Raw genomic sequence first — 12,713 nt, 5'->3', positions numbered from 1 at the left:
GCCCGCGCTGCCCCGGGCTCGCCATCTCTGGCCACACTGGGCTTAGCTAGGGATCTACAAGGCCCCTGTGCGGCTCCCAAGTCAGTGCCTCCCCTCAGGCCGAGAGACCAAGGGAGGCAGAGACTGGGACGGAGGTGCCGATCAAACAGCACCTCCCAACCAAAGAGCCAGCGCCACGCCGCTGGCTCGGCCCGCCACGGTCACTCCCACACCCGCGGGGAAACCCCAGCAAGGGGAACGCGCGGGCACGCGCCCGAGCCTGCCCGCCCCCACACGGCACGCCGTGGGGGGCGACGAGGCACCCGTCCCCCCCGAGGGGGACGAGGGGCACGCCTCCCTTACCGACTCGACCCCCCCCGCTCCTCAGACACACCAGCGCAGCGGTTACCTGAGGAGGCCGACGGGAACAGGGAACGACACCGCCACTCGGCCTCGGGCGCCTGAGGGACGACCTGGAACGCTCCAGGGGCACCGCCAACGGCCTGGGGAACGCGCTCACGCGCCCGGGAAGGCGCGCGGCGCGGCGGCAACACGGCCCGCCCCACCGCGGGGAGGGCCGCCCGCGAGACACAGCCAAGAGGCAACAGGCAGAGCATCCGCCGCGTCACGGAGACCCCGACACCGCCCACGCCACGAGGCACGGGGCGGGGGAGCGAGGTCGGGCCGGATTCCGCACCCCTGCCGCCTCCCACACGCCACTCGCAGCGGGGGAGAACGGGCGAGGGGACCCGCGGGCAGAGCGAGAAGAGCGGTCCCGTTCGCCATGAACGTCCGTCCCTCGTCTGGCACGGCTTAGGCCCGGCCCGGGAGAGCACAGCATCACCACATCGGTCGGCAGCATAACGCGAGGGACCCCCGAGCAAGGGAAGGCCGGCGAGGACAGCGAGCGGAGGAGCCTGCTTCAGCCTCACCGACCCCTCTCCTTCTCCAGCAAGCGCGGGCGACGACCCCAGGACGAGAACGCCTGACACGCACTGGCACGGAGCCGGTGGGATGGGGTAAGTCGCGACCGCACCCGGGTGCCGGCGGCAGGGAGTGCACGTGGTAGAGGACCCCGCGCCCCTAACCCCGCCGCCCTCGGGTACCAGAGACCGGAGGTGGCACCACGGTCGTGGGGGCGCCTGGAACGCACAAGAGCCGGCGCGCAGGCCCCAGCGGGCGGCTCAAGCGGCGGGGGTGGAAACGGGCGTCCTGTTCTCGGCCAGAGCCCGGAGCCCTCCCCGCACACGCATCCAGGCACCCGGAAGCTCTCGGGCGACTGTCACCCGAGCAGAGCGTGTCAGCACTTATCTGGCGGCACAAAACCACCCATTCGGGGGCAAGAATCGCCGCGCCCGGAGACGGGGCCCACCCACGGATCACCAGGGGAACCCCTGGATCACGGCCACGGCCACCAGACCCCAAGCACGACCCCATCGCCACCAGGCCCGGAGCTCCCGGGGCCATCTGGTCGACCCCAGAAGCGTGGCGGCAGGGGGAGCCGGGGACAGCCTCCCCGGGCCGCCCGCGCGGGCCGGGACCGGTCGGTCCCTCCCTCTGAGTCGCCGGGTCAGGACTTAGAAAAGAATTCCGCGGAGGCGCCTCCGGCGACCGGGCCCGGGGCGGGACCGTGGCTCCCGTCCCTCAGCCGGGGCTCCACCTACGCCTCGAGCCGGCCCCCTCCCGCCTCCGGACAAAGACGCGACCCGCGAAACTCGGAGAGAGAAGTCCGGTCCGACGGCCCGGACCCACCCCGGGCACGCGTCCGGGCCGGGGACGCCCTCCCCGGCCCGCCCTCGAGGGCTCCCGGGGCCGGTCCACGCTCTTCTCCAGGGCGGGACTTGGAAAAAAAAACTGCCACGGAGGAGGAGGCATCCGAGGACCGGGCCCGGTCCCCACCGCCAGAGCCGGTCGACTCGGAAGACCAGTGGGGAAAAGGCCAGCCCGGCGGCCGAGCCCGTCGCGCCCTCCACGGGCCTCCCCCGCAAGGCCCCGGCCGGTCGCCCACCTCCGGAGCGGGGCGCGGAAAGGGGATCGGCGACGCGGAAGGCCCGACCACCGGGCCGCCCTCGGGACGACGGCCGGGCACGGGACGAGCTCCCTCGCCCGTTCCCCCGCGGCGGCCCCCCACCCCCTCCCGGGGACGGAGGGGCACCGGCGGCTGCTGGTCGACCCGTCCGGGAGGCCCCACACCCCGGCCGGCACCGGGCGGCGCGGCGACAGCCACCTCCCTCAGTAGCCTGCACCTCCAATCTCCGGCGAGCGGGCGTCGCGCTCACGCCCCGGCGCCACCGGGCCAGATCCCGCCAGCGACGCCGGCCTCCCGGGACTCTGCCTCGGTCACCGCGGCCGAGTCCCGTCCCTTGGCCCGCGTCGCCGGAGCTCCGGAGGAAAGAGACGATATAAAAGCGGCCGCCAGGTGGCACCCGGCGACCGACGACCGCCTCAGCGGGACGGAGCCGGAGCGCGGGCCCGCCGGGGAGCACAGCCGGGCCGCCGGGCCGCCCGATCCCGTCCCGGAGCCCCCTCGGACCCAGCCTCCCGGCCCAGTGCGGCCCCGGGGCGTCCGCCCGCGGGCTCCCGGCCGCCAAGGCGCAGCCCCAGCCGCAGGAGGGGGACTCGGAAAAGGTTTCTCGGGCGATCACCGGGAAGGGGAAGGGGAGAGTTCCCCCCAGAGAGGCCAGGGGGCGGCCCGGGCCGGGCTGGGCCGGTGCGGCCGGGAGGCCGCCGCTTCCCGGAGCGGCTGGAGCGCCCCCGGGGTTCCCGGGAGGACTTAGAAAATCAGGGCGGGCGGGGACGGTCAAACCGAAACCAGGCACGTCATCCGAGAAGGACCGTGATGACGGGAGGAGGAAAGCTTTCCAGTCCAGAGGGCCTGTCGAAGGCAGGCGGAGAGTCTACCCGCTGAAACTGACGAAGATGGGCAAAAGAAGCTAGCTCAGGCGCCGACATTTAAGGAAATAAAAAAAAAAAAGCAAGAGGGCGTGGAGAAATGGGGAAAAATCAACACTGAGAAATCTACCCTCTGAAACCGACGAAGATGGGCAACAGGGGCTAGCTCAGGTGGCAATTTTTAAGGAAAAAAATAAAAGGAAGTGCGTGGAGACCTGGGGAAAAAGCAACACGGAGAAATCTACCCTCTAGAACTGAGAAAGAAGCGCAACAGAGGCTAGCTCAGGTGGCAATCTTTAAGCAAAAAAAATAAGATAAAAAAATACAATGGCGAGGAGACCCGGTGAAAAAGCAACCCTGAAAAAGGTACCCTCTGAAACTGAGGAAGCAGGGCAACAGTGCCTAGCTCAGGTGACAATCTTTAAGCAAAAGAAACACACAAGGGCGTGGGGAGCTGGCGAAAAGGCAACACTGAGAAATCCACCCTCTGAAACGGACGAAGATGGGCAACAGAGGCTAGCTCAGGTGGCAATCTTTAAGCAAAAGAAACACACAAGGGCGTGGAGACCTGGGGAAAAAGCAACACGGAGAAATCCACCCTCTGAAACTGAGGAAGATGGGCAAGAGAGGCTACCTCAGGTGGCAATCCTTAAGCAAAAACAAAGCACAAAGGCGTGGAGCCCTGGGGACAAAGCAACCCTGAAATATCTACCCTCTGAAACTGAGGAACATGGGCAAGAGAGGCTAGCTCAGGTGGCAATCGTTAAGCAAAAACAAAACACAAAGGCGTGGAGACCTGGGGAAAAAGCAACCCTGAAATATCTACCCTCTGAAACTGAGGAAGATGGGCAAGAGAGGCTGGCTTCAGGTGGCAATCTTTAAGCAAAAGAAACACACAAGGGCGTGGAGGCCTGGGGAAAAAGCAACACGGAGAAATCCACCCTCTGAAACTGAGGGACATGGGCAAAAGAAGCTAGCTCAGGTTGCAACCTTTAAGCAGAAAAAAAACACAAGGGCGTGCAGACCTGGCAAAAAAGCCACAGTGAGAAATCTACCCTCTGAAACCGACGAAGATGGACAACAGAGGCTAGCTCAGGTGGCAATTTTTAAGGAAAAATAAAAGGAAGTGCGTGGAGACCTGGGGAAAAAGCAACACGGAGAAATCTACCCTCTAGAACTGAGAAAGAAGCGCAACAGAGGCTAGCTCAGGTGGCAATCTTTAAGCAAAAAAAATAAGATAAAAAAATACAATGGCGAGGAGACCCGGTGAAAAAGCAACCCTGAAAAAGGTACCCTCTGAAACTGAGGAAGCAGGGCAACAGTGCCTAGCTCAGGTGACAATCTTTAAGCAAAAGAAACACACAAGGGCGTGGGGAGCTGGCGAAAAGGCAACACTGAGAAATCCACCCTCTGAAACGGACGAAGATGGGCAACAGAGGCTAGCTCAGGTGGCAATCGTTAAGCAAAAGAAACACACAAGGGCGTGGAGACCTGGGGAAAAAGCAACACGGAGAAATCCACCCTCTGAAACTGAGGAAGATGGGCAAGAGAGGCTACCTCAGGTGGCAATCCTTAAGCAAAAACAAAGCACAAAGGCGTGGAGCCCTGGGGACAAAGCAACCCTGAAATATCTACCCTCTGAAACTGAGGAACATGGGCAAGAGAGGCTAGCTCAGGTGGCAATCTTTAAGCAAAAGAAACACACAAGGGCGTGGAGACCTGGGGAAAAGGCAACACTGAGAAATCCACCCTCTGAAACGGACGAAGATGGGCAACAGAGGCTAGCTCAGGTGGCAATCGTTAAGCAAAAACAAAACCCAAAGGCGTGGAGACCTGGGGAAAAAGCAACCCTGAAATATCTACCCTCTGAAACTGAGGAAGATGGGCAAGAGAGGCTGGCTTCAGGTGGCAATCGTTAAGCAAAAGAAACACACAAGGGCGTGGAGACCTGGGGAAAAAGCAACATTCAGAAATCCACCCTCTGAAACTGAGGAAGATGGGCAACAGAGGCTACCTCAGGTGGCAATCGTTAAGCCAAAGAAACACACAAGGGTGTGGAGACCTGGGGAAAAAGCAACACGGAGAAATCCACCCACTGAAACGGACGAAGATGGACAACAGAGGCTAGCTCAGGTGGCAATTTTTAAGGAAAAATAGAAGGAAGTGCGTGGAGACCTGGGGAAAAAGCAACACGGAGAAATCTACCCTCTAGAACTGAGAAAGAAGCGCAACAGAGGCTAGCTCAGGTGGCAATCTTTAAGCAAAAAAAATAAGATAAAAAAATACAATGGCGAGGAGACCCGGTCAAAAAGCAACCCTGAAAAAGGTACCCTCTGAAACTGAGGAAGCAGGGCAACAGTGCCTAGCTCAGGTGACAATCTTTAAGCAAAAGAAACACACAAGGGCGTGGGGAGCTGGCGAAAAGGCAACACTGAGAAATCCACCCTCTGAAACGGACGAAGATGGGCAACAGAGGCTACCTCAGGTGGCAATCGTTAAGCCAAAGAAACACACAAGGGTCTGGAGGCCTGGGGAAAAAGCAACACGGAGAAATCCACCCTCTGAAACTGAGGGACATGGGCAAAAGAAGCTAGCTCAGGTTGCAACCTTTAAGCAGAAAAAAAACACATGGGCGTGCAGACCTGGCAAAAAAGCAACAGTGAGAAATCTACCCTCTGAAACCGACGAAGATGGGCAACAGAGGCTAGCTCAGGTGGCAATTTTTAAGGAAAAATAAAAGGAAGTGCGTGGAGACCTGGGGAAAAAGCAACACGGAGAAATCTACCCTCTAGAACTGAGAAAGAAGCGCAACAGAGGCTAGCTCAGGTGGCAATCTTTAAGCAAAAAAAATAAGATAAAAAAATACAATGGCGAGGAGACCCGGTGAAAAAGCAACCCTGAAAAAGGTACCCTCTGAAACTGAGGAAGCAGGGCAACAGTGCCTAGCTCAGGTGACAATCTTTAAGCAAAAGAAACACACAAGGGCGTGGGGAGCTGGCGAAAAGGCAACACTGAGAAATCCACCCTCTGAAACGGACGAAGATGGGCAACAGAGGCTAGCTCAGGTGGCAATCTTTAAGCAAAAGAAACACACAAGGGCGTGGAGACCTGGGGAAAAAGCAACACGGAGAAATCCACCCTCTGAAACTGAGGAAGATGGGCAAGAGAGGCTACCTCAGGTGGCAATCCTTAAGCAAAAACAAAGCACAAAGGCGTGGAGCCCTGGGGACAAAGCAACCCTGAAATATCTACCCTCTGAAACTGAGGAACATGGGCAAGAGAGGCTAGCTCAGGTGGCACTCGTTAAGCAAAAACAAAACCCAAAGGCGTGGAGACCTGGGGAAAAAGCAACCCTGAAATATCTACCCTCTGAAACTGAGGAAGATGGGCAAGAGAGGCTGGCTTCAGGTGGCAATCGTTAAGCAAAAGAAACACACAAGGGCGTGGAGACCTGGGGAAAAAGCAACATTCAGAAATCCACCCTCTGAAACTGAGGAAGATGGGCAACAGAGGCTACCTCAGGTGGCAATCGTTAAGCCAAAGAAACACACAAGGGTCTGGAGACCTGGGGAAAAAGCAACACGGAGAAATCCACCCTCTGAAACTGAGGGACATGGGCAAAAGAAGCTAGCTCAGGTTGCAACCTTTAAGCAGAAAAAAAACACAAGGGCGTGCAGACCTGGCAAAAAAGCCACAGTGAGAAATCTACCCTCTGAAACCGACGAAGATGGACAACAGAGGCTAGCTCAGGTGGCAATTTTTAAGGAAAAATAAAAGGAAGTGCGTGGAGACCTGGGGAAAAAGCAACACGGAGAAATCTACCCTCTAGAACTGAGAAAGAAGCGCAACAGAGGCTAGCTCAGGTGGCAATCTTTAAGCAAAAAAAATAAGATAAAAAAATACAATGGCGAGGAGACCCGGTCAAAAAGCAACCCTGAAAAAGGTACCCTCTGAAACTGAGGAAGCAGGGCAACAGTGCCTAGCTCAGGTGACAATCTTTAAGCAAAAGAAACACACAAGGGCGTGGGGAGCTGGCGAAAAGGCAACACTGAGAAATCCACCCTCTGAAACGGACGAAGATGGGCAACAGAGGCTAGCTCAGGTGGCAATCGTTAAGCAAAAGAAACACACAAGGGCGTGGAGACCTGGGGAAAAAGCAACACGGAGAAATCCACCCTCTGAAACTGAGGAAGATGGGCAAGAGAGGCTACCTCAGGTGGCAATCCTTAAGCAAAAACAAAGCACAAAGGCGTGGAGCCCTGGGGACAAAGCAACCCTGAAATATCTACCCTCTGAAACTGAGGAACATGGGCAAGAGAGGCTAGCTCAGGTGGCAATCTTTAAGCAAAAGAAACACACAAGGGCGTGGAGACCTGGGGAAAAGGCAACACTGAGAAATCCACCCTCTGAAACGGACGAATATGGGCAACAGAGGCTAGCTCAGGTGGCAATCGTTAAGCAAAAACAAAACCCAAAGGCGTGGAGACCTGGGGAAAAAGCAACCCTGAAATATCTACCCTCTGAAACTGAGGAAGATGGGCAAGAGAGGCTGGCTTCAGGTGGCAATCGTTAAGCAAAAGAAACACACAAGGGCGTGGAGACCTGGGGAAAAAGCAACATTCAGAAATCCACCCTCTGAAACTGAGGAAGATGGTCAACAGAGGCTAGCTCAGGTGGCAATCGTTAAGCCAAAGAAACACACAAGGGTGTGGAGACCTGGGGAAAAAGCAACACGGAGAAATCCACCCTCTGAAACTGACGAACATGGGCAAAAGAAGCTAGCTCAGGTTGCAACCTTTAAGCAGAAAAAAAACACATGGGCGTGCAGACCTGGCAAAAAAGCAACAGTGAGAAATCTACCCTCTGAAACCGACGAAGATGGGCAACAGAGGCTAGCTCAGGTGGCAATCTTTAAGGAAAAATAAAAGGAAGTGCGTGGAGACCTGGGGAAAAAGCAACACGGAGAAATCTACCCTCTAGAACTGAGAAAGAAGCGCAACAGAGGCTAGCTCAGGTGGCAATCTTTAAGCAAAAAAAATAAGATAAAAAAATACAATGGCGAGGAGACCCGGTGAAAAAGCAACCCTGAAAAAGGTACCCTCTGAAACTGAGGAAGCAGGGCAACAGTGCCTAGCTCAGGTGACAATCTTTAAGCAAAAGAAACACACAAGGGCGTGGGGAGCTGGCGAAAAGGCAACACTGAGAAATCCACCCTCTGAAACGGACGAAGATGGGCAACAGTGGCTACCTCAGGTGGCAATCGTTAAGCCAAAGAAACACACAAGGGTGTGGAGACCTGGGGAAAAAGCAACACGGAGAAATCCACCCTCTGAAACTGAGGAACATGGGCAAAAGAAGCTAGCTCAGGTTGCAGCCTTCAAGCAGAAAAAAAAAAGACGCCAGGGCGTGGAGAGCTGGCGAAAAAGCAACACTGAGAAATCTACCCTCTGAAACCGAAGAAGATGGGCAACAGAGGCTAGCTCAGGTGGCAATCTTTAAGCAAAAAAAAAAAAAATAAAAAAATACAATGGCGAGGAGACCCGGTCAAAAAGCAACCCTGAAAAAGGTACCCTCTGAAACTGAGGAAGCAGCGCAACAGTGCCTAGCTCAGGTGACAATCTTTAAGCAAAAAAAAAAAACAAAAAACAAAAAACAAAAAACAAAACCCACAATGGAGTGGAGACCCGGGGGAAATCAACACTGAAAAATACAAAACGAATGGAAGACCAATAGACAGAGCAGGCACTTTCACCTGGGGTGGAGGAGGTACGCATGGATGACCGATAAGCGCATGAAAAGATGTGAGCTGTTCCCTGGAAAAGCAAGTGAGAAAATTAGAGGGAGACATTGTGGGGACACATGGGTGAGACTGCCTTCTTCCAAATACCGGAACAGGATCAAACTGCTAGTCAGGTCGCGGAGAAGCCAAGTCAGTCACTCACGCCTCACTGGTGGTGAAGGGAAACGGTATGGCCTCTGTGAAAAAGGGCGTGGCGGGTTCCAAAACTGACACGCCGCGGAAACAACCACCGAAAGTGGCAACCTACATAAGCCTTTGGTGTATCTTGCCTCCTAAGAGCGTCTGTATGTAGCTGGAGCCTTGGGTCGTTAAGGCTTCCACAGTGATCTGTGGTGGGTGGGTGGGGGGGGGGGGCCTTGGGCCTTGGGGGTCTCCGCTGGACCTCCAGGAAGTCAGCTTTTGTGGAGTCCCGTGAGTCCTTCCAGGGAGGGAGGCATCCAACCCGAGGGTGGTCTGGAGGGCACCACTCCCACCACTCCCGGGGGCTGGGGCGGGGGGCGGGGTGGGGGCTGCGGCCACGTTCCTGTTCATTCACACAGAATCCGGGGCATGAATGTTCTTAGCAGCTCTGTTCCACACAGCCCCACACTGGAAACCACACAGACGTCCTGCGAGTCCCATCCCTTGCTCATGTCGCCGGGGCTCCGGAGGAGGGCCACTCTGTAAAAGCGGCCGCCAGATGGCGCCCAACGACCGGCGCGGAGGGGTCAGCGGGAGGGAACCGGGTCACCAGCCAGCGAGAGTGCACAGCCTGAGCCCACCGCCGGGTCAGGTCTCTCTCTGTCTCTGTCTCTGTCTCTGTCTCTGTCTCTCTCTGTCTCTGTCTCTGTCTCTGTCTCTCTCTGTCTCTCTCTCTCTCTCTTTCTCTCTGGGCCCGCTTGGGGCGGCCGGGAGGTCACCACGTGAGGCCCCAGGGTGTCCACCTCGGAGCTCCCAGGCAGCACAGGGCAACCCTGGGCGCAGAAGGAGGTGTTGGAAAATCGGCGGGGAGGGGGGTGGGGTGGGTGGGCTTGCCAGGAAGGGGACAGACTCCCCACGTGACTTCTGGGCCGGGCCGGGCGCGGGGCTGCCGGCTGGCTGACGCGGACAGAGGTGGAAAAGTCCCCGGAGATGCCACGGGGCAGGCCGGGGCTGCCGGCCCCCGCTTCCCGGAGCGGCCCGAGCACTTCCCGGGCTCCCGGGAGGACTTAGAAAATCACGGCGGGGTGGGGGGTGGGGGTCGCTGTCAAACCGAAACCATGCACGTCATCAGAGAAGGACCGTGACGACGGAGGAATTGTCCGCAGTCTGTCAGGAATTGTGTGCAGCCTGTCACTTCCGGCCCAGAGGGTCTCTCTAAGGCAGACGGACAGACAGAGCCCACAAGTCGTAGAGGAAAGGACCGAGCCGCTTGGCCGCGGAAAAGTTTACAACACAAAACAGGTCTCCCTCCGCACGGGGCCACAGCAAAGCCCAAAGACGACACACGGGGGGGAGCATGGGTGCAGATGCACGTGTGGTGATAAGAATATGGATTTCAGCAGGGCTTCCCGTCCTCATCAACAAGCAGAAGCACCCAAATGGTGGGGGTTGGGGGGCAGAGACCTCACAGCCATTCCCTCCACAAATCGAGTTCCCCGGGACATCCTCACAGCGCCGTGCTGTGAGTGTGTGTGGGTGTTTAAAATGGAGTAAATGTGGACGTGGAACTGCTCCGTGAAACCAAAATAACAACAGTCGTAGATCTTCTTTGGTCATTTAGAAAATTCTTTTTTTTTTTTTTTTCCCCAGCGGTGCACGTATTTCCCTTCCAAAAAAGAAGAACGGGAAAGGAGATGTTAAAGGCAAGCAGAGAGAGGAAAACTGTTGCAAAACAAAAGCTGAGCTCCCGTCCGAGGGAGGCCTCCTCCATTGGAGGCCTAGGAAATCATTCTGACAAAATGGAGGATCTCTGTCTTTGGTGTCGATTCCCTCAGAGGTCAAGAGAAACCTTTTCCAATGTCTTTATCAGGAGGAGACTAGAAGTTAGAGAAAAGTATCCTTTCGGGAGTGAGAAAAACAAATTCTGATTTTGCATCAGCTTCCCTCCGATCTTGAAACTCATTGACTTGATTCCATTCTGTCGACGGAAATAATCCGGAACCAATCTATCCGTGAAAATCGGGGTGCGTTTATTCTGAGCTAAAATGTGAGGACTGTGGCCCGGGGCCTTTCTTCCCGAAGGAAGAGAGGGTGCCCGGGAAGTGGGGTGTACAGAGTGCTTCTAGACCCCCAGAGAGGACGTTTCACATAGGATCGAAAGGTCCCTTGGATGATAGTCGCGAGACTGCTCTGTCGGCACAGCGATCGACAGACACTGCTGGGTGGCAGGTCGGTTGTCTGGGCCTGGGTGGTCACAGGGGAGCCGGATGGTCAAAGGTGAGCGCAACCATCCGCTCCTAGCCTAAGGAAAGATGCCTCTCCTTAAGGAAAGGCCCGAGCACGGGGAAGCTGCTCCTTTCCCTTAAGGGCATTGGTTCTTGCCGTAGGAAATGTGTAAAGCGGATCTACGATGCGATGCGTGCTCGACGGCCACGTCAGGCCCTTTTCGAAAAACACTGTCAGGCCGAATTAGGCCGACACCCAATGGCTTCCTCATAGACTCCCATAGATCCTATCGCTCGCCATTTCTATCTGTCCACTCGTTCCAATTTTAGGCCACTTGACCACGAACAGGCCTTTTTCTCAGATTATTTTCCCCGTGAAACTTTGATCACCTTTTCACAGACAAAACGATCTTTACTTTTTAGGCCCTCTTGCCTGAAGGCAGCCATCTCACTTTCCTTGAACACAAAGATGTTTCCCATATTCACTTTTAGTGGCTTTTTGTTTTGTTTTGTTTTGTTTTGAGGACGATGAGCCCTGAGCTAACTGCTGCCAATCCTCCTCTTTTTGCCGAGGAAGGCTGGCCCTGAGCTCACCTCCGTGCCCATCTTCCTCTATTTCATATGTGGGACGCCTACCACCACGTGGCTCGCCCAGCGGTGCCACGTCCACCCCCGGGATCCGAACTGGCGAACCCCGGGCCGGCGAAGCGGAACAGGCACACTTAACCAGCGCGCCACCGGGCCGGCCTAGTGGCTTTCATCGCATTTGTTAAGTAGATTTTTTAACCCTCACGAACCTTAATTTTGGTGAAAACTAAGAAGCCAGCAATTAGGAACTGTCCTTCCCATGAGCATTCCGTCGCTTGGCCAATTTCTAAACACTTGGCCACTTTTAGAAACATGGGATTTCATAGGTTTATCTTTTCCTTCGCTTTATTTGATTTCATCTCACTTTAGTTTTTGGGTGAGGAAGATCGGCCCTCACAGAGCTAACGCCTGTTGCCAATCTTCCGTTTTTGTTTTCTTTTCCCCCCCTCCCGATTTTTCTCCCCCAATCCCCCCCATGACATAGTTGTCTATCTTAGTTGAGGGCCCTTCCAGTTGTGGCATGTGGGACGCCGCCTCCACACGGCCCGACGAGCGGTGCCGTGTCCGTGCCGTGCCCGGGATCTGAACCGGCAAAACCCTGGGCCGCCGAAGGGGAGCTTGTGAACTTAACCACTCGGCCACGGGGCCGCCCCCGTCCGTGGACTTTTTTATCACCTGATTTCACCTCGCAAAACTTCAAAGCTTCAAGTTATCAGAGAGGTTTGGGAAGTTGTTTTTATTAATTTAATTAATTTATTTTTCGAGGAAGACGAGCCCCGAGCTGACACCTGCTGCCAATTCTCCTCTTTTTGCCCCGGGAGAGTGGTCCCGAGCTAACATCCGTGCCCATCCCCCTCCCCTTGATAGGCGGGACGCTGACCACAGCGTGGCTCGCCAAGCGGCGCCACGTCCGCACCCTGGATCCGAACCTGCGAACCCCTGGCTGACAAAACGGAACGTGCGAACTTAACCGCTGTGCCGCCGGGCTGGCCCTTCGGGAAGTTATTTTCAGGACACGGGCCATAAACTAGAATCACCGCTACAGGTTTATCGGAGCGACATCAGCGTTCGTGGTGGATTGAGTCGTCCCCTCTGTCTCTCCCCTCCAG

Source organism: Equus asinus, unplaced genomic scaffold, assembly GCF_041296235.1.
Source record: "Equus asinus isolate D_3611 breed Donkey unplaced genomic scaffold, EquAss-T2T_v2 contig_45, whole genome shotgun sequence".
NCBI lineage: Eukaryota > Metazoa > Chordata > Mammalia > Perissodactyla > Equidae > Equus > Equus asinus.
This window is presented reverse-complemented; position numbering follows the sequence as displayed.